The following is a 20,981-nucleotide window of genomic DNA, read 5'->3' on the forward strand; positions in this document are numbered from 1 at the left end:
CAGAGACAAGACAAACAAACAAAAAACAAAAACAAAAAAAACAAAAAATCCAGCTTTTTAGAATTGACTTTGCTCACATGGCAGAGATAAAAATCCTCCATCCCTCCCCAGCCCCTTTCCTTAAACGCAGTTGTTAGTGTCTTCTGAGACAGGCACTTTCTCAGAGGATGCTAAGTGACATGGAGCTGTCCCAGAGATTCTCCATCACACCTCCAGGGACTGGTTAGTCCAACCCTTACCTCACTGGCAAACGAGAAGGTGCAGCTAGGAAGTAAGAGGGTCCTGTATGAGAGAAGAGCAAGGCACTTGATTAGTTGAGAAGTAAATCCCACTCGCTCTGCAAAGTTGAAGGCACCAGGATTCACAGACCAGGGGAGCTGCAGCTCGGGCGGTGGCCAGTGTCCTGCTCCCACCTACCTTGGAGCTTTTTAAAGCAGGACGAGTCAGCCTCGTTCGGGACTCTTTTATATGGCTAGCTATGGAAACAATGCGACTGCCTCTTCTTTCTTAAGTCAAAAGGAATTGTCTGGCAAAAACCCTCTTGGCAATCGAGCGTCTCTGCATAATTCTCATTCATATTAAGAATGGTTGGATATAATTAGAAATATTTTTCTTATTGAGTATGTGGGTAAATCTCCTATGGATAATTTGAGAAGATGATCCGAAAGGAAGATTCGGGCTGGTGGATAAAGACAGTGGCCAGCCAACAGGATACCTGGCTGCCTTCGGAACGTCTTTTTGGCATCGCTGGGCATGCCATTCAGAGCCTTGCATCACTCTCGAATATTTCTCCTATTAAACGATATAAATAAAATACACTTATTTTAATTTTACAAGGCTTAATTTTCACCTGTTAATCCTCTTTCTCCAACCCAGCAAAATTAAGTTGCATGCCTTCAACAATTGAAGCAGAGAGAAAAATCTTCTCTTTGTTTCCCTAACATTCCCAGAATTTCCTGGCTTTATTTAAAAAGAAAAAATTAACAACTGCTTTGGCCAAGCTGTTTCTCTGTATAGTAACATGGCATTCCCTCCTCACTGGCATATATGCAAGGGGGGAAAAGGTGAATACTTCCTAGTGGTAAAAGGTGATTTTTGAGAGTGCTTCCCAATGTTTTTATATCATAGTACATCATGAAAAAAATGACAAAGAGAGTGCAATACACTAGAGGAACATAGGAGAGATTTGATTTGGCTGTATCTACATAAATGACGTGGGAAGGCTCTTTATATTTCCACCCCTTCTTTTGTTAATAAAATATAGCAAATATGATATCTACCATATTAAGAAAAAAATATTAAATACTGAATTATCTCGAGCTTCTGAGCAATGTCTTTTTTAAACTGTTAAGGAGAAACTTGAGCTAGATCTCACACACACACACACACACACACAAAACCCCACACCTCAGTTTGTGCTCAAAGTATGACACTTTTCTAATCAAAAGTTTTTAAGTAATGCAGCTTCTGAATTCTTGATAATTAGCATCATGGAGATCTTCGCACACAAAGGGAGTGAAGGCCTAATCATGCTTTTCATACCAGTTAAAATGATGCATGAAGACCTTGCCAGACTCCTCTTCTGCCTTCACTAATGAGCTATAATATCGAATTTTCTAGGATAATGGAAGTAGAATGTTGACCCATTTGAACTCTTTTACTTCAAGACTTGATGAAGGCGTAATTTAAAAAAAAAAAAAGTCATGTGCTAAAAAAGTCCTTAGTTGCTAAGTTGGTCAAAGGGCACATTAGTCACAGACACAGAGAAGTGCCTGATGCAGTCAAAGCTCAAACTTTGGAGCTTTCAGTCTGAGCCACGACCCAGGATCACAGTTCCCCTTCCAGCACCTTTCCTTCAGCTGGTGCCTTCTGGGCGTTGTGCCCTGCCCCAAGCATCCTGGAACACCAGCTTTCCAGCAATTACAGGGGTCTCTTGACAACAGCAAGGCCCGCCACACTTTCAGTTGGCCACTGAATTCCTTCCTGGTTTCAATGAACACAAGGCCAAAGATACCATTGTGCTCACCTCCCGTGGGGATAAAGAGAACACAGCCAAAGTCTAGCAAAGCCCAGGCTACTCTCAAGGGACCCTTGTCCAGTTATCTCACAGCTAAAGGCTGCCCCAAGGTCATGTCCCATCTGCTCCTCTAACGCTGAGTTGGATCAACATTCCATGATGCATCTGTAGCTTTTTTGAGGCTGGGACACATGAGTACCTCTGCTTTGGTGAGCTATGCTGCAGGTTTCCATTAAACAGACAGTATGTGTGTCTGATCTGATATTTAGAGATTCTCTTATTTTATTTCTGGTCCCCACGAGCGTCTTCCTTAAGTTTTATTAAGTATTTCTCGTTCTGTGCTGTTTCTGAGCTGATGTTCACTTTCAGGTCATTTCAGAGTGACTCGGTCCTCTCAGAATGTGTGTATTGTTCCCGCCCTTTGTGAGCTCCTCCTTCAGATGTTGTAGGATGCTTTGCTATTGGAGAGAGAATACCTGGTGTGGCATCTTTTAATGTGAAGGAGAAAATCCAAAGAATCATTTCCCAGTGTTTGAGAGACGTGCCCTAGTTGTTCCTTTTGCCTTTTGGTTCCTGACTTGTGACTGGCAAATCTTCTTCAATACTCTCTAACCTCTAACCAGCGCTTTGGATATAGACCGATTGAGTTGGGTTAGTGTACTTTTCCACTCTGAAAACAAGTCAGGATACATATCCCTTCTGTGGCTCCTAGATTTCAGCGCTGATCAAATGAATCGGCCTAACCCTGGCCACCCCCTGGGCTAATTGTCATATTCAAAACTGGTGCCAAAGTCAGAAATGGGGGAAATTCAAGAGTGTGTTGGTCTATGCTGTGAAGAGAGGTTCCAAGGGGAACAACAGCCGCTGACCTCGTCTACAGGAGGACTGGGTCTAAAGAATCAAAAGGATGCTGAAAAGTGGTTCAAGTCTCCTCAAATCAGCATAACAGCAGGATTTAAAAGTATGGGGTCCAAGTTCTTTTCAGTGTAGGAGTTGGGTTTTACCCTTGTTAAACCCAAAGTAGGAGCTAACATTTAGAAAGTATCCCCGAAACCCAAGTGTGCACACTCAGGGCATGTCTTAACATTCATGACCTGCACTTATGTTTTGACTACATGTAAGCTGTATGCCCTTGGAAAATTAGACTACCCCCCCCAAGTCTCCATTTCCCACAATATAAAAGGATAAGGAAGTAGTGGCACATAGCAGTGTCTGAGGATTAAATTATAAAAGGCCTAGAAACTTAGAAACAGTGTGTGGTACCCCTGCTTACTCTGCTGATGTAGTGATTGTGACTACAGTGGCCCTGGTGTTTTGTTAGTGCTTCTGTTGAACTTTCTGCTACAGTGAGGTCTGTTTGCTTGTCATCCCAGTTACCCATCATGTACCAGGCTCCATATGAGCCCCCCTTGTCTTCATGGAATCTCCTCCTCTCTTCCTTATCACTCCCCGGGTTTATCACAGTCAAGTTCAGATCTCACCCACACATTCTTCTCCATTATTCCACCTAATGAAGGAACCACAATTTGGTCCTGTAAGACACACAAAGCTGTCACAGTAATGATAACTGTGAAGAAATCATAGCATAGAGTGGAGACTTGGTGGGTGGAGAATGGACGGAGTGGATGGAGAAACTGGCTAACAGCTGTCCTCTGGGGAGGAACAAAATTCTTAATAATAGTGGAAGGCTGAACAAAAGTGAAAGAAAGAAAGGCTTCCAGTCTCCACAGGAAGAAAAACCAGTTTCTATTATTGCTTTTAAAATAAAAGCTGGAGATTTCTAAAAGAATATTTATGAATTAAAAAGAATCACTTGCAGTTGTAAGAAGTATGGACACAGAATTAGAAATATAAGATGATGGCTTAGAAGAGGCAGGATTGGAGATGGGAGTTTTCAGAGGGTCAGGTCTCTCTCTCTCTCTCTCTCTCTCTCTCTCTCTCTCTCTCTCTCTCTCTCTCTCTCTCTCTCTCTCTCTCTCTCTCTCTGCAGTAGACCAAACTCCTGGCCCATGGCTCTGTAAGCAGAAAGCAATGGATACTGATAATTTTCTAGGAATTGCTGTTTAGCTGCTCCAAACTTGGTAACTATGTATCAGCAATCCACCTGCATAAATATGCTTGAACATCCAGATATAGCATGTTCTAAGCAATTACTTTATAAACTAAAAAATGGAGTCAATGAGGTGGCTCAGAAGGTAAAGGCTCTTGCCTCCAGGTCTAATGACCTGAGTTCAAGCCCCAGGACCCACTTGATGGAAGGAGAGAACCAAATCCCACAAGTATCAGAGAGAGAGAGTGAGAGACAGACAGAGACACAGAGAAACACAGACAAACACAGAGATAGAGACAGACAGAGACAGAGAGACAGAAAGAAAGAGAATGAGAAAGAGAGAGACAGAACAGAGTATAAATAAATATAACAACAACAAAATAACAAAATGACAGCAGCAAAAGGCCTGAAGATTCCCATGACTTAACATTTTTGAAACAGATGATTTGATCAATTCAAAAGTCATTTTAAGTTTGATTTTCTGTATCTGAAGTGGCTTTGTGGTTGTTCCATATTTAACCTTAAAAGACTCCAACATTATTTGCTGCTATATTGAAACAAGTATAGAAGAAGGAAGTTTTGTATCTGTGTTCACTCATAGATGGAATTGTCCAGGAAAGAGTACTGTTTTAAACCCAACAAAATCCAGGTGAGGTGCTTAGGACAGAGCAAGGTGGCCATACCCAGGCTCCCTCACCCAGAAGTGCCACAGCAGAAAGCACAACATCTGGGCATGAAGATCCTGGTGACTACGGAAGACTGAGGCAAGAGACCAACTTCCTTGAGTCTAAACATATTTTGTTTCTTCTAACTGTAAACGTATCTGAGTGTGCGGACACACCACACACTTGAGGAAAGAATAATTGAAAAACAAAAGGAGAAACTTTTTGCTTGTTTTGAGATAGGCTCTTGCTTTATACATAGCCCAGGCTAGCTGTAAACTTGGGATTCTCCTTCTCAAGGGTTGGGATGGTGGGTTAGTAAGCATGTGACCCTACAGCCATCTGGAGAAGTGGTGTCTTGCTAGACATGAGACAAAACACATTCATCTGTGCACATGTCAGCGTTTGCTCATCGAAAACCCATGTCCAGGTAACAATGCAGTTGGGAGGTATGATCAGTGTGCATACATGGTCTCTATTGTCCCCATTCCTATCATGACAGGCATCAATATGCACAGCTTGGGTGGCTAAGAATAAGCACCCATTACTTCAATAAGTACACACTTTACCAGGAGTTCTTGTCCTGTAGATATGTTTTTGAGAGTGGCCATCTTTTTTAACAGGCATGGATGGGACAGATAGACTCTCTTTACTTTTTCTCTTGGAACCAAGATCCAGGAGTGAATGAAGTGTCTTATGTGATCACACTGCAACCGTGTTGCTTCTGAAGCCTAATGCATGCACCCCTGAGTCTTGTTCACTCCAGGCTATTCTAAAGCCCTTGGGCTGCTGACTGGCATGTGAGTCAGTAAAGTGGTCGCCTTCGGGTCCCATACACCATTGTGAGAAAGCTAAAGTAATAAATATAACAATAGTTATCCTGGCATGTAAAAGGTTTAAATACAGAGCCCTGAGAAGATGAGAGGAAAGAGCCACCTGTACCCAATCTCTGCCATCCTGTTCCTTCAGTCTCTTCAAACTCAACAGGTTGGCAGGAAAAACAGAATTATTTTATTATAATTTATGCAATCTTATTAGCATATATCACTTGTTTTAGATTATAATGGGTCTTACTGTGGCATTCCCAACACATATATGATGCGTTTTGATCGCATCCCCCTGAGAGTCCATGAAGGGATGTAAAGGATTTGACAGTGTCAAGTCCAGGGAAATAGAAATTCTTGATGCAAAAATGTAAGCAGAAAGAGCAAAGTTAAGAAGAGGGAAAATTCGGTCTATTTGGAGAAGTGTTGTAAGAGGGAAGAGTCTAGGGAGACAGGCTGGGTGGGATGTGTCAGAAGTGGCTATGCTGACTAACTCATTGAGAATGATTGTCCTCTTCCAGAATTTCACAGGGCTGACCAGAGTGTTTTCTTTTTGCCTATGTCGTCAGACCTTTGACCTCCCCTCACTGTCCACAAACCTTCCACTTGTTTGATGGTTAATTGTTTCCCCGGCTATTTGGAGACAAGGTCTTGCTATGCGGCCAGGCCTTGAGCTCACAGTCCTCTTCCCTCAGACTCCACTGCACCTGCTTCCTCCACCTCATTTTTTTTTCCTTTGCTTCATTTGTCACACAGTTCTGTACCCTCAGATTGATTTTCCATCCTCTACATGGCTATCAGCTCCACTGACTTCTCCCTGTCTGACTCCTCCCCTTGATCTCTTCCCAACCCCAGAACACATTCAGGAATTCTGTCGGGACTCCTAACTGTTCACCTTCCCCACTGGACCAGTGTCTTCACTCATGTGGATGCTTCTTGAAATTGGAAACAGCTATGCTTTATACTTCTGCCCAGTTCCTATGCTCTTCCACCGACTTACAGCCTGTAACAACAAAGGATGTTACAGGGATGCTAATCCAACACAGCTATGGCCTGGGGATACAGCTCAATGATAATGGCTTTGCTCGGTGTATGTAAGGTCCTAATACACACACAAAGAGGGGGAGGGATGGAGAAAGAGGAGAGAGAGAGAGAGAGAAACAGAGACAGAGAGAGACACAGAGAGACAAAGAGACAGAGACAGACAGACACACAGAGAGATACACATAGACACACAGAGAAAGAGAGACACAGAGATATAGACAGAGATACACACAGACACAGAGAGAGACAGAGATACAGAAAGAGGGATACACAGACTCAGAGAGAGAGAGACAGAGACAGAGACAGACAGACAGACAGACAGACAGACAGACAGACAGACAGAGACAGAGAGACAGAGAACGCATTGGCATAGTAAACCATGGAGTTCTTGGACAGTCTTCTACATGACTTAAAGTCTAGCCACCAATTCTTTGAGGAATTTTATTTCATTTGAGTACAATGAGGTTTCTCAAGTTAACTTTTTAGAGCTGGGGGGAGGGGAGAAAAAGAAATCACCAAGTAACCTCATTCTCTTTACTTTATTTCAGCTGCAAGAATGAAAAGTCAAGTTGCTTTTGATCTCATCTTGCCAAATCATCTCCCACCCAAAGCAAACTAAAAATACCACATCCAAACCTTCCCTGAGAAAAGCAAAGCAAAGAGTGTGGGCTGGGATCTCGTGGCTGAGGAGGCAAAGACTGTTGTTCCTTCTGTACACTGGGCATTTCAAGGAGACCCACAAGTGCATCTGCCCCCACCAAGCCGACTCTTTTCCTTTCTGGTTTCATCTTGCTCCAGGTCAAGCAACTGTTCCTGTGCAGAGGAGCTGCTGAAAAGGAGGCCGTGCTCCAAGGCCCAGGGTATTTTTAGAGCTTGAGGAGGAAGGATATTTTTTATGTGAAGTGAAGGATGGGCATGCCATCCAAAGCTCTGGTCCTGTGAAGAAGCTGAAACTTGGCATGACCCAAGAAACTGACCACAGGACAGAAGCCGGTGGCCTCGCTTCCAGAAGCCAAATGCTGGAGACCCAGCTCCAGTCACGTTGGAAAATCGAACACAGAAGTTTTCATGGATTGTCTCATTGTTTGGCTCTTTTTTATTGTAAATCACAAGCAAACACATACACACATTCATTTGCTTTGGTTGGTGTGTTGGAAGGCACAGCTTCATTTCCTGTATTCTTTCTCCCTTGAGCAAATAAGAAAAACAAATTAAAAACCATTGATATCCCCCATGATAAAGCATATCCTGTGGGAAAACATTAATTAGCTAATCCTGAAGAGTCTTCAAATTAGACAGCCTGTGGAGATCTGATGGACTGAACTCCACTGCCTGTGTGCATTTGGGGGAGGCGTGTGCTTCTTATTCATGCTACTGTAGTTTTCATCTGAAAAGTCTCCCAACAGCTCATGGACTAGTTCCCAGCTTGGTGGTAGAATCTGTAGTTAGAAGTCTTTTGGCTGCTAGGAATGTGGAGTTGGTCTTTGCTAATATCTTTCCTGTTCTCTCTTGTTACCTCATCACGAGGCAAATGGCGGCATCTTCAAAGGCCCAAACCAATGGGGCCAATCGGTCATGAAACATCCAAAACTGGGCCAAAATAAACCTTTCTCTTTGCACGTTGACTGTCTTGGGTGTTTGTTAAAATAACAGGGAGCTTACTAACATGCTCAGCACATGAGCACATACTTAGCCAAAAGTACATCGAAGCTGGGAGAAAAGAGATGGTGGGACTAGCAAAGTCCCATCCTTCCTGGATGGTTCAGACTCATTATGGGGTGGCTAACTGTTAAATAGACACTCCCTCATGGGGTCAGATTAAAGTAAATGATCTAGACTGACTGACGCTAAGGACAAGCAATAGGCAGAATGTGATGATACACACCTTTTTTTTTCCACATTTTTTAATACGTATTTTCCTCAATTACATTTCCAATGCTATCCCAAAAGTCCCCCATACGCTCCCCCCGACTTCCCTACCCACCCATTCCCATTTTTTGACCCTGACATTCCCCTGTACTGGGGCATATAAAGTTTGTGTGTCCAATGGGCCTCTCTTTCCAGTGATGGCCGACTAGGCCAGATGATACACAACCTTAATCCCAGCACCTAGGAGGCAGAGGTAGGCAGATCTCTATGAATTCAAGGCCATCCTGATCTACAGAATGAGTTTCATGCCATCCAGGGCTGCATAGTGACACCTTGTCTCAAGTAAGTAAGTAAATAAATAAATAAATAAACAAACAAACAAATAAATAAAATATTCAATAATTTAAGGAGTTTCTAGGAACTGTCCTGGTCAGCCTTTTGGTCTCAGTTCTACAGCTCAAAATGTCTTTATCTCTACAAAGACAGTGCTTTCCAGCCATCCATCAACTTGTCATATAGACTCTGTTCTCTGGAGACCCCCAACTGACATGGTGACAAGTGCTGTCACTAATATTAGAACTTGTTGCCTGTAACGTATTTGAAGGAAAAGGACCCTGAGTTCATTTTCACTGTTTTTTTTTTTTCTATAATGAGTCCAAAGATCATTAATTTCCAAAATGTGCAGATTTCTCCAGCCTTTCCATCCCTGCTGAGATGCCAACCACATAACACCTATTCAGCAAGGCATCTGAGTTGTCTATGAAAACCTATTAAGCCTTTCCTATTGCTGTACGGGTTTCTTGACCTCAAGGGTAACATCTATGCTTATTTCAATATTCCCTATACCACACTTCAATCCATATGCTAATGAGTACATGGTTCTTCTGTGATGTTTAGCCCCGGGCCCATGTCAGAACTGTCTGCAGGTTCTACAGTTCTGTGTCCTGGACACCAGCACCCAAAGTGTCCCCAGACTCACAGCTGCAGCCTCGCTTAGGAATTTGGTATCTGCACACCTTACCAAGCCCCATCCCTGACCTACGGTATCAGAAACTTAGGGGTGAAACTCAAACTCTAGGATTTTGGTATGCACTGAAGTTTGAGTCAGAAGATACAGAGAATTCAGGAAATCCACAAGAAAGTCCAACCATTTGATAAATATCACAAGGTCAAAGGGCATCAATGTAGCTCACCATTCCACATTGGGGCCTGTCTTGGTACATGGTCTGGACATCCCTGAATTAGAAAGAAAGAAGGAAAGAAAAGAAGGAAGGAAGTAAAGAAGGAAGGAAGGAAGGAAGGAAGGAAGGAAGGAAGGAAGGAAGGAAGGAAGGAAGGAAGGAAGGAAGGAAGGAAGGAAGGAAGGCAGGCTGTTAGCCTCATAAGTTGAATAATGAGCAATCCTATTTCTCATATCTGATGTCTTTTACAAGAAGTAACTGCGACAGGCCCTTGGAAGATGGGTATCCTTCTGAAGGTGCCACTTATTGCCACGCATCAGTTACTTCACAGATTGTGCCCTTGTGGATCATCAAAGAGTTTCCCAGCTAGAGAAGAATTTTGAAAAAAAAAATTGGCCAAAAGGTCAGACTTGAAAAGTTCAAATGTCTTCATCAAATTAAATTTTGAATTTTTTTTTCTTCTATGAGAAGTTGTTCTGTGACAGCTCGCTGCTCCTTTCTGAACTTCTGCTCTATGGTGGGACAGAACTCTCTGCCTACAGAATAAAGGAAGGACACCCTTCTGCATAGAGGATAGAACAGAGCTAGAAGCAACTGATGCTGTGAGGGACCACTGTCTCCGAAAGGCTGTAGTTCTCAATCCCTTTACCCAGTTCCTCTTCACATGCAAACCAGTTGAAACAAAGTGGGAAATTCTCCAAGGCCTTTGAGAGCACACAGCACAAAAGAGAAGTGAAGTCCTCAAAACAGCCAGCTCCATCCCCTCCTCACCCTCCACAGATCGACAAGGTGTTTAGCAAACAGATCTTCCTTAATTTACCTATTTGCTCACATACAAATGTACTGTTTTCACTCCTCATAGAACCCATGTGACAATTCTCATTCAGAGCATGAACTGACCACAGAAGCCATCTGCACAGTGAAAGCAGTCAACATCTTGAGGGAGATGGTGATGAAGGAAATACAAATCTAACATGGAGTGATGATTCAAAACATAGGCCTCCACCTCAGGTGTCCATTTCATGTTCGCTGATGATGAGCCATGCTCTAGCACATCTCACATCCTGATGCTGAAATGTATGACTCAGTGGCCTGGACCATATTGCTTAACTTTTTTGAAACTCTTTTTTAAAGCTAATTTATTTTTGACAATATTATACATATGTAGATATAGTATGTGTACTATCTACCTATCTGCCTACCTACCTACTATTTGTGTCTGTGTGTGTGTGTGTGTGTGTGTGTGTGTGTGTGTGTGTGTGTGTGTGTGTGTGTAACATTCTGGTCATACTCATTCCTCAACCCCCTCTCATCTTCCTCTTACCTCCACCAACCCCTCTTTCCTCCCACCAAATCTCTACCCCACTTTCACATCTTTTTATTTGTTTTTTTCATGACCCATGTGTTTAACATGGAGTCACTTAGGGCCACCCACAAGCACAGATGTAACACTATGCATTGGTTCTGTAACTCACCAATGACTTGAGCACTCAAAGCAATGGCTTCTTCTTTGGCAGCCTTTGACTGCCATTAGTTCCCCTGCAAGAGACAGGGCCCCATAAGCCCTCTGGGGGAATGAATGTTTACTGGTTCAGTGTTGTGTGGCCCTCTGAAGGCAACAGTGGCTACTGTGAGTTCACCAGCGGCATAGTTTTTACCAGACCTCCTTCCTATAGTATGACTCTTTTTTTTTTTTTTTTTTTTTTTTTTTTTGGTTTTTCGAGACAGGGTTTCTCTGTATAGCCCTGGCTGTCCTGGAACTCACTTTGTAGACCAGGCTGGCCTCGAACTCAGAAATCGGCCTGCCTCTGCCTCCCGAGTGTTGGGATTAAAGGCGTGTGCCACCATGCCCGGCAGTATGACTCTTAAGATCACTCCTTCTTCCACAAAGTGCCCTGAGATTTGGGGTACAGGTATGTGTAGGTGCTCCCATTAAATTCTGAGGGCTCAGATGTCACTTGTTCTCAGTACCTTGACATCTGCTACAAAGAAAAACTTTTGACAGCTTCTGTTCCCTCCTTGTTGTATTGTGTGGTGACTAGATGACACAGAGGACAGGAAGCACTTGATACGGTGTGCTGTATTAGCTGTTGTAGGGCTAGAACATCTTCACCTCATCTTCGGTCCCTTCAACTCACACTCCAGCTAGAAAATAATCATTCAGCATGAAAATTTCAGGCTGGCCTGAAAGAGTGAAAGGAAGCCCTGAAGGACTCAGGTGCTTCGTGCAAATGTTAGACTTCCTCCAGCAGTTGTGAGAAGGCGGGAGGTCCTCAGCTGGCCCTCATTTCTTCTTGGAGGATGAGAGGAAGATTAACATTATTCACAAAAACTGATACACCAGCAGCAGTTGTCCAGGTTGTCCAGCACCATCTCACCTGGTACTCCGAGAGTCTTTGTTACATGAGCAAACCAATTTCCTGCTGTGCTGAAAAATGGTCTTTAATACTTCTAAGAAATACTGACTCATAACCCTAAAGCTATAAATGTCTTTATGAACAACGGTATACATGTTCCATTCTAAAAGACTTCACTCTTGCTGTTTGTGGGGAGTTGTGTCTACCTAAAGTAGTAAGGCCTTATTTGTCCTAAGGACAATTTTAGAAGCAACCTTATGACAATTAACTCAGCGGGACTTCCCGAAGTAGCTCCAATTAACCCAAGTGGTAAAGGACTTTTAAAATTAGGAGCACAACTTGAGGAATTTCTCCCCTGTAGCAGTATGTCTCACAAGTAAAATTATAAGCACAAAAGATAACTTTAAAACATGACGCAGGACTTGATTTATCCTGACAGAATTGTCCTTTATTCCGTTAAAGTCATTTTAAATTCCATTTTTATTACTAGCAGCATCAGTAATTTTAACAAAAGGAGTTTTATGTATGGGAATAAATATACCTGATATATTCATAGAATCACTGAGCACTTTTCAGAACTGTGTATTTCAAATTCTTCCTCTGCTGAGATGAGATGGGCTTTTCTATGCATCTCATCTTGTGTGTCTTCCATGAAGATCACCTTCTGGTGGGGAGAGGCCTGGGCAATCATGAAACCTGGTAAGACAACGATAGTCAGATAGTGTGACTACCCAAGCCTCCAGCATCCTGGTAAGGCCAGGAGGGGAATACTTGTTCCTGCTTTTTGTGTACAGAGGGCTTCTCCAATGGAGACATTTCTCCTCCCTCTCCCTCTCCCCCTCCCCCTCCCCCTCCCCCTCCCCCTCCCCCTCCCCCTCCCCCTCCCCCTCCCTTTTGTCTTCTCTTTCCTTAACTCCTTCCCTCCCTCCCTCTCTCCCTCCCTCCCTCCCTCCCTCCCTCTCTTTCTTATCCAGCATCACCTCTTGTATTATGGCTAATGTCCATAAATGACTTACATCTATAAACCCCACAGAAAATGATTAGTAAGGCATCTCTGTAGACCTAGGCATTAGCTATTGGTTAGCACTAACAATAATGGCCAGACTAGTCATCATAGTTAAGATCACAGGATACAGCATTCTTCATTTTAAAATCAACTTACTTTATGTGTATTAATGTTTTGCATGCATATGTGTTTGTGCACCACATGTGTATCTGGTATTCATGGAGGTCAGAGGAAGGCATTGGATCCCCTGGAACTGGAGTTGTGGATGGATGTGAACCATCATGTGAGTGCTGAGAACTGAACCTTGGTCACCATTGCAAAACCTGTCACTGCTCTTAACCACTGAGCCATCTCTCGGGGCCTAGGATGCAGTGGTTTTCTTGATTTGTGTTTTGCTTTTCTTCCTCATACACAAAACACTGCAAATCAAATGGGTGAACATAACCTGGTCCTGGAGATGATCAAAAAGTCTCTCCTGTTCCTCAACAACTGCTTCTTGTTGGGGAACTGGGCTTAGGGTAGAAAAGTGATAGGTCTTGCCTGAATGAAAAGCCCTTCTAGCCAAGAGGACTCTGGCATGACCCAGTGTGGATCCCTTTTCTTAGGACAGGCTCTCATGGACATCTTGGATGAAGTGTTTCTCCAATTCCTCTAGGTTCTTCTTTCAAATCCCTTTCCTCAAGCAGATTGTGTGGATGGGTGGGTGGTAAAGTTAGTTCATGCTTTACAATAAATAAGACTGTTGTGTACATCAGTGATCTTTTAAAAGTTAACTAGTGGAGTTATTCATGAGTGCTCTCCGTTCACCTTAGCCCTCTCATCTCTCTGTAAGCAGTGGAGCATACAGCCCTCTAGACGAGCCTGTGTACAGTTATAATAGACACATATGAAATGTTTCAGTTAAAAAAATATATTGACCAGGCATGATGGTACATACCTGTCATCCCAACATCCAGGAGACAAGCAAAAGGATCAGGTACTCAAGGTCGCCCTCAGCTAAATAGTAAGTACAAGGCCAGTCTGGGCTACATGAGATCCCATCTCAAAACAAAGAAAGGAAGAAGCAAGAAATATAAAAAAAAGGGAGACAGAGAGAGAAAGAGAGAGAGAGAGAGAAAGAGAGAGAGAGAGAGAAGAAATTGTACTCTACATTTAAAAAAAATTTGTTTGTGGAGGGGAAACTGGGAAGGAGGATAACATTTGAAATGTAAATAAATAAAATAACCAAAAAGAAAAAAGAAATAATCTTTTCATATGGGCAAATATGTTAATATAACTACTGCATACTGTGAATATATTCTATTTCATTTCTGATGGGTTCCCCGCCCCTCCATTAGAAATTATACTGCTGTGAACTCTCTCATCAATTCTGAAAAAATGCTTTTATAATCTTGTTTTATACAATTAGTTCTTTTTGTTGCATCTAAAATTTAACTTTGTACAATGTGGAAGTTTTAAAGTTTACTTTAAAATTATTTTATGTATTTATTTATCAACATGGAGGGAATCATATGTACCCAGCATATGTGTGACAGTCATAAGACAACTTACAGGAAACACTTGCCCTGACCTACAGTGTGGGATTTGGGCATCAGACTTGGGTCATTAAGCTTGGCAGCCATCACCTTTACCTGCTGCATCATCGCTCCAGCCCTTAAACATTATTTCCAGTGATAGTTATAGATTAGTTTCAAATTACTTAATCCAGTCCGTCCTTGGTATCTAAGGGGCATGGGGTCTAGTGCCCCACTGGGTGTTACAACCCACCAGTGTTCAAGACCCCTGTGTAAGATGACCTAGCGTTTTCCTGGTTCCTTCCCACATCCTCTCATATGTTTTAAATCATCTCTAGACTGTTTATAATACTTCATGTAATATGTAAATGCTAAAAAAAAATACCTGTTAGACCCAGTTATTGGGAAATCACAAAGGGAAAGTGTCTGTACAGACACAATACAAACCTTTTCCATCTGGGATTGGTTAAATCTGACCCTGAAGAATTTACTGGGTAGGGTGAATTGACTGCAGCCCGTATGTGTATGGTTGAAAGTACTAAAGTTTTCATGAACTAAGTTTATCAAACCTGTATGTACTGGGTTCAGCTTCTCCCATTGATTTGTGTTCTATGCCCACAGCTCTCTGAATTCATACCACTTCAACCAGTTCCGCACTCTAGCCATGATAATCTCATAAAAGGTTGCAACTGGAGGAGCAGGTCTTCAGACACTTTGTTCAGAATATCTACATTCTTCTTATATGATTTCTCTTCTGACAGAATTTTAGTATTTACTTCCGATCCCAACTTCAAAATTACATGAGAAACTTTAATGAAAAAAAAAAAGAATTAATTTTAGAGGTCAAGGATCATGTCTTTCCTTTTGGCTACATCAATAAATTAGTGTGAACACAGCCACCATCTAGACACAGAACAGCTTCATCATCATTCCAAAAGAGAGAAAAGCACCGGGGTAGCTAGGGCGCAGGGTCGGCTGACACTCGCCAGCTACCCACAACACCCGCCACAGGATCTTAAGACTTCTGGTGAGTGGAACACAGCTTCTGCTCCAATCCAATTGCGCGCGGGACCTGAGACTGCATTAGTTAGGGAAGCAGAAACCGGCCTGAGTAGGGCCACAGGCCTCATCCGGCCAGATCAGCACAGGGTAGCTAGAGCGCAGGGTCAGCTGACACCCGCCAGCTACCCACGACCCCCGCCACAGGATTTTGAGACTGCTGGTGAGTGGAACACAGCTTCTGCTCCAATCTTTAAACAGTGACAACGACAACAACTAACCCCAGAGATTACCAGATGGCGAAAGGTAAACGTAATAATCTTACTAACAGAAACCAAGACCACTCACCATCATCAGAACCCAGCACTCCCACTTCGCCCAGTCCAGGGCACCCCAACACACCGGAAAAGCTAGACACGGATCTAAAAGCATATCTCCTGATGATGGTAGAGGACTTCAAGATGGACTTTAATAACACACTTAAAGAAATACAAAGGAACACTGGTAAACAGGTAGAAGACAGTAAAGAGGAAGCACAAAAATCCCTTAAAGAATTGCAGGAGAACACTGCTAAAGAGTTACAAATCCTTAAAGAAAAACAGGATAACCTAATCAAACAGGTAGAAGTCCTTACAGAAAAACAGGAAAACACATCCAAACAGATGATGGAAATGAACAAAGCCATACTAGACCTAAAAAGGGAAGTAGACACAATAAAGAAAACCCAAAATGAGGCAACAATGGAGATAGAAACCCTAGGAAAGAAATCTGGAACCATAGATACCAGCATCAGCAACAGAATACAAGAGATGGAAGAGAGAATCTCAGGTGCAGAAGATTCCATAGAGAACATCGGCACAACAATCAAGGAAAATGTAAAATGCAAAAAGATCCTAACTCAAAACATCCAAGAAATACAGGACACAATGAGAAGACCAAACCTACGGATAATAGGAGTGGATGAGAATGAAGATTTTCAACTCAAAGGACCAGCAAACATCTTCAACAAAATTATAGAAGAAAACTTCCCAAATCTAAAGAAAGAGATGCCCATGAACATACAAGAAGCCTACAGAACTCCAAATAGACTGGACCAGAAAAGAAATACCTCCCGACACATAATAATCAGAACAACAAATGCTCTAAATAAAGATAGAATACTAAAAGCAGTAAGAGAAAAAGGCCACGTAACATATAAAGGCAAGCCTATCAGAATTACACCAGATTTTTCACCAGAGACTATGAAAGCCAGAAGATCCTGGACGGATGTTATACAGACACTAAAAGAACACAAATTCCAGCCCAGGCTACTATACCCAGCCAAACTCTCAATTAACATAGATGGAGAAACCAAAGTATTCCACGACAAAACCAAATTCACACATTATCTCTCCACGAATCCAGCCCTTCAAAGGATAATAACAGAAAAAAACCAATACAAGGACAGGAACCACGCCCTAGAAACAACAAGAAGGTAATCCCTCAACAAACCTAAAAGAAGACAGCCACAAGAACAGAATGCCAACTTTAACAACAAAAATAACAGGAAACAACAATTACTTTTCCTTAATATCTCTTAATATCAATGGACTCAACTCCCCGATAAAAAGACATAGACTAACAAACTGGCTACACAAACAAGACCCAACATTTTGCTGCTTACAGGAAACTCATCTCAGAGAAAAGGATAGACACTACCTCAGAATGAAAGGCTGGAAAACAATTTTCCAAGCAAATGGTATGAAGAAACAAGCTGGAGTAGCCATTCTAATATCTGATAAGATTGACTTCCAACCCAAAGTCATTAAAAAAGACAGGGAGGGACACTTCATACTCATCAAAGGTAAAATCCTCCAAGAGGAACTATCAATCCTGAATATCTATGCTCCAAATACAAAGGCAGCCACATTCATTAAAGAAACTTTAGTAAATCTCAAAGCACACATTGCACTTCATACAATAATAGTGGGAGACTTCAACACACCACTTTCACCAATGGACAGATCATGGAAACAGAAACTAAACAGGGACACAGAGAAACTAAGAGAAATTATGAATCAAATGGATCTGGCAGATATCTACAGAACATTCTATCCTAAAACAAAAGGATATACCTTCTTCTCAGCACCTCATGGTACCTTCTCCAAAATTGACCACATAATTGGTCACAAAACAGGCCTCAACAGATACAAAAATATTGAAATTGTCCCATGCATCCTATCAGATCACCATGGACTAAGGCTGATCTTCAATAACAAAATAAATAATAGAAAGCCAACCTTCATGTGGAAACTGAACAACACTCTTCTCAATGATACCTTGGTCAAGGAAGGAATAAAGAAAGAAATTAAGGACTTTTTAGAGTTCAATGAAAATGAAGCCACAACATACCCAAACTTATGGGACGCAATGAAAGCATTTCTAAGAGGAAAACTCATAGCTCTGAGTGCCTCCAAAAGGAAACTAGAGAGAGCACACATTAGCAGCTTGACAACACACCTAAAAGCACTAGAACAAAAGGAAGCAAATTCACCCAAGAGGAGTAGACGGCAGGAAATAATCAAACTCAGGGGCGAAATCAACCAAGTGGAAACAAGAAAAACTATTCAAAGAATCAACCAATCAAGGAGCTGGTTCTTTGAGAAAATCAACAAGATAGATAAACCCTTAGCCAGACTCACTAGAGGGCACAGGGAAAGCATCCTAATTAACAAAATCAGAAATGAAAAAGGAGACATAACAACAGATCCTGAAGACATCCAAAACACCATCAGATCCTTCTACCAAAGGCTATACTCAACAAAACTGGAGAACCTGGATGAAATGGAGAAGTTCCTAGACAGATACCAGGTACCAAAGTTGAATCAAGATCAGGTTAATGATCTAAACAGCCCTATATCCCCCAAAGAAATAGAAGCAGTCATTAATAGTCTCCCAACTAAAAAAAGCCCAGGACCAGATGGGTTTAGTGCAGAGTTCTATCAGACCTTCAAAGAAGATCTAATCCCAGTTCTTCACAAACTATTCCACAAAATAGAAACAGAAGGTACTCTACCCAACTCATTCTATGAAGCCACAATTACTCTGATACCTAAACCACAAAAAGACCCAACAAAGATAGAAAACTTCAGACCAATATCCCTTATGAATATTGATGCAAAAATCCTCAATAAAGTTCTTGCTAACCGAATCCAAGAACACATCAAAACAATCATCCATCCTGACCAAGTAGGTTTCATCCCAGGGATGCAGGGATGGTTCAATATATGGAAATCCATCAACGTAATCCAGTATATAAACAAACTCAAAGACAAAAACCACATGGTCATCTCGTTAGATGCGGAAAAAGCATTTGACAAGATCCAACACCCATTCATGATAAAAGTCTTGGAAAGATCAGGAATTCAAGGCCCATACCTAAACATGATAAAAGCAATCTACAGCAAACCAGTAGCCAACATCAAAGTAAATGGTCAGAAGCTTGAAGCAATCCCTCTAAAATCAGGGACTAGACAAGACTGTCCACTTTCTCCATACCTATTCAACATTGTACTTGAAGTCCTAGCCAGAGCAATTCGACAACAAAAGGAGATCAAAGGGATACAAGTTGGAAAAGATGAAGTCAAAATATCACTCTTTGCAGATGATATGATAGTATATATAAGTGACCCTAAAAATTCCACCAGAGAACTCCTAAGCCTGATAAACAGCTTCGGTGAAGTAGCTGGATATAAAATTAACTCAAACAAATCAATGGCCTTTCTCTACACAAAGAATAGACAGGCTGAGAAAGAAATTAGGGAAACAACACCCTTCTCAATAGTCACAAATAATATAAAATATCTTGGCGTGACTCTAACTAAGGAAGTGAAAGATCTGTATAATAAAAACTTCAAGTCTCTGAAGAAAGAAATTCTAGAAGATCTCAGAAGATGGAAAGATCTCCCATGCTCATGGATTGGCAGGATCAACATTGTAAAAATGGCTATCTTGCCAAAAGCAATCTACAGATTCAATGCAATCCCCATCAAAATTCCAAATCAATTCTTCAACGAATTAGAAAGTGCAATCTGCAAATTCATCTGGAATAACAAAAAACCTAGGATAGCAAAAACTCTTCTCAAGGATAAAAGAACCTCTGGTGGAATCACCATGCCGGACCTAAAGCTCTACTACAGAGCAATTGTGATAAAAACTGCATGGTACTGGTATAGTGACAGACAAATAGACCAATGGAATAGAATTGAAGACCCAGAAATGAACCCACACACCTATGGTCACTTGATCTTCGACAAGGGAGCTAAAAACATCCAGTGGAAGAAAGACAGCATTTTCAACAAATGGTGCTGGCACAACTGGTTGTTAACATGTAGAAGAATGCGAATCGATCCATTCCTATCTCCTTGTACTAAGGTCAAGTCTAAGTGGATCAAGGAACTTCACATAAAACCAGAGACACTGAAACTTATAGAGGAGAAAGTGGGGAAAAGCCTTGAAGATATGGGCACAGGGGAAAAATTCCTGAATAGAACAGTAATGGCTTGTGCTGTAAGATCGAGAATTGACAAGTGGGACCTCATGAAACTACAAAGCTTCTGCAAGGCTAAAGACACCATCAATAAGACAAAAAAAACCACCAACAGATTGGGAAAGGATCTTCACCTATCCTAAATCAGATAAGGGACTAATATCCAATATATATAAAGAACTCAAGAAGGTGGACTCCAGAAAGTCAAATAACCCCATTAAAAAATGGGGCTCAGAAATGAACAAAGAATTCTCACCTGAGGAATACCGAATGGCAGAGAAGCACCTGAAAAAATGTTCAACATCCTTAATCATCAGGGAAATGCAAATCAAAACAACCCTGAGATTCCACCTCACACCAGTCAGAATGGCTAAGATCAAAAATTCAGGTGACAGCAGATGCTGGCGAGGATGTGGAGAAAGAGGAACACTCCTCCATTGTTGGTGGGATTGCAAGCTTGTACAACCACTCTGGAAATCAGTCTGGCGGTTCCTCAGAAAATTGGACATAGTACTACGGGAGGATCCAGCAATACCTCTCCTGGGCATATATCCAGAAGATGTCCCAACCGGTAAAAAGGACACATGCTCCACTATGTTCATAGCAGCCCTATTTATAATATCCAGAAGCTGGAAAGAACCCAGATGTCCCTCAACAGAGGAATGGATACAGAAATTATGGTACATTTACACAATGGAGTACTACTCAGCTATTAAAAAGAATGAATTTATGAAATTCCTAGCCAAATGGATGGACCTGGAGGGCATCATCTTGAGTGAAGTAACACAATCACAAAAGAACTCACACAATATGTATTCACTGATAAGTGGATATTAGCCCAAAACTTAGGATACCCAAGATATAAGATACAATTTGCTAAACGCATGAAACTCAAGAAGAATGAAGACCAAAGTGTGGACACTGTGCACC

Source organism: Mus caroli, unplaced genomic scaffold (genome assembly GCF_978045245.1).
Source record: "Mus caroli unplaced genomic scaffold, Mus_caroli_1 scaffold_13, whole genome shotgun sequence".
Lineage (NCBI taxonomy): Eukaryota > Metazoa > Chordata > Mammalia > Rodentia > Muridae > Mus > Mus caroli.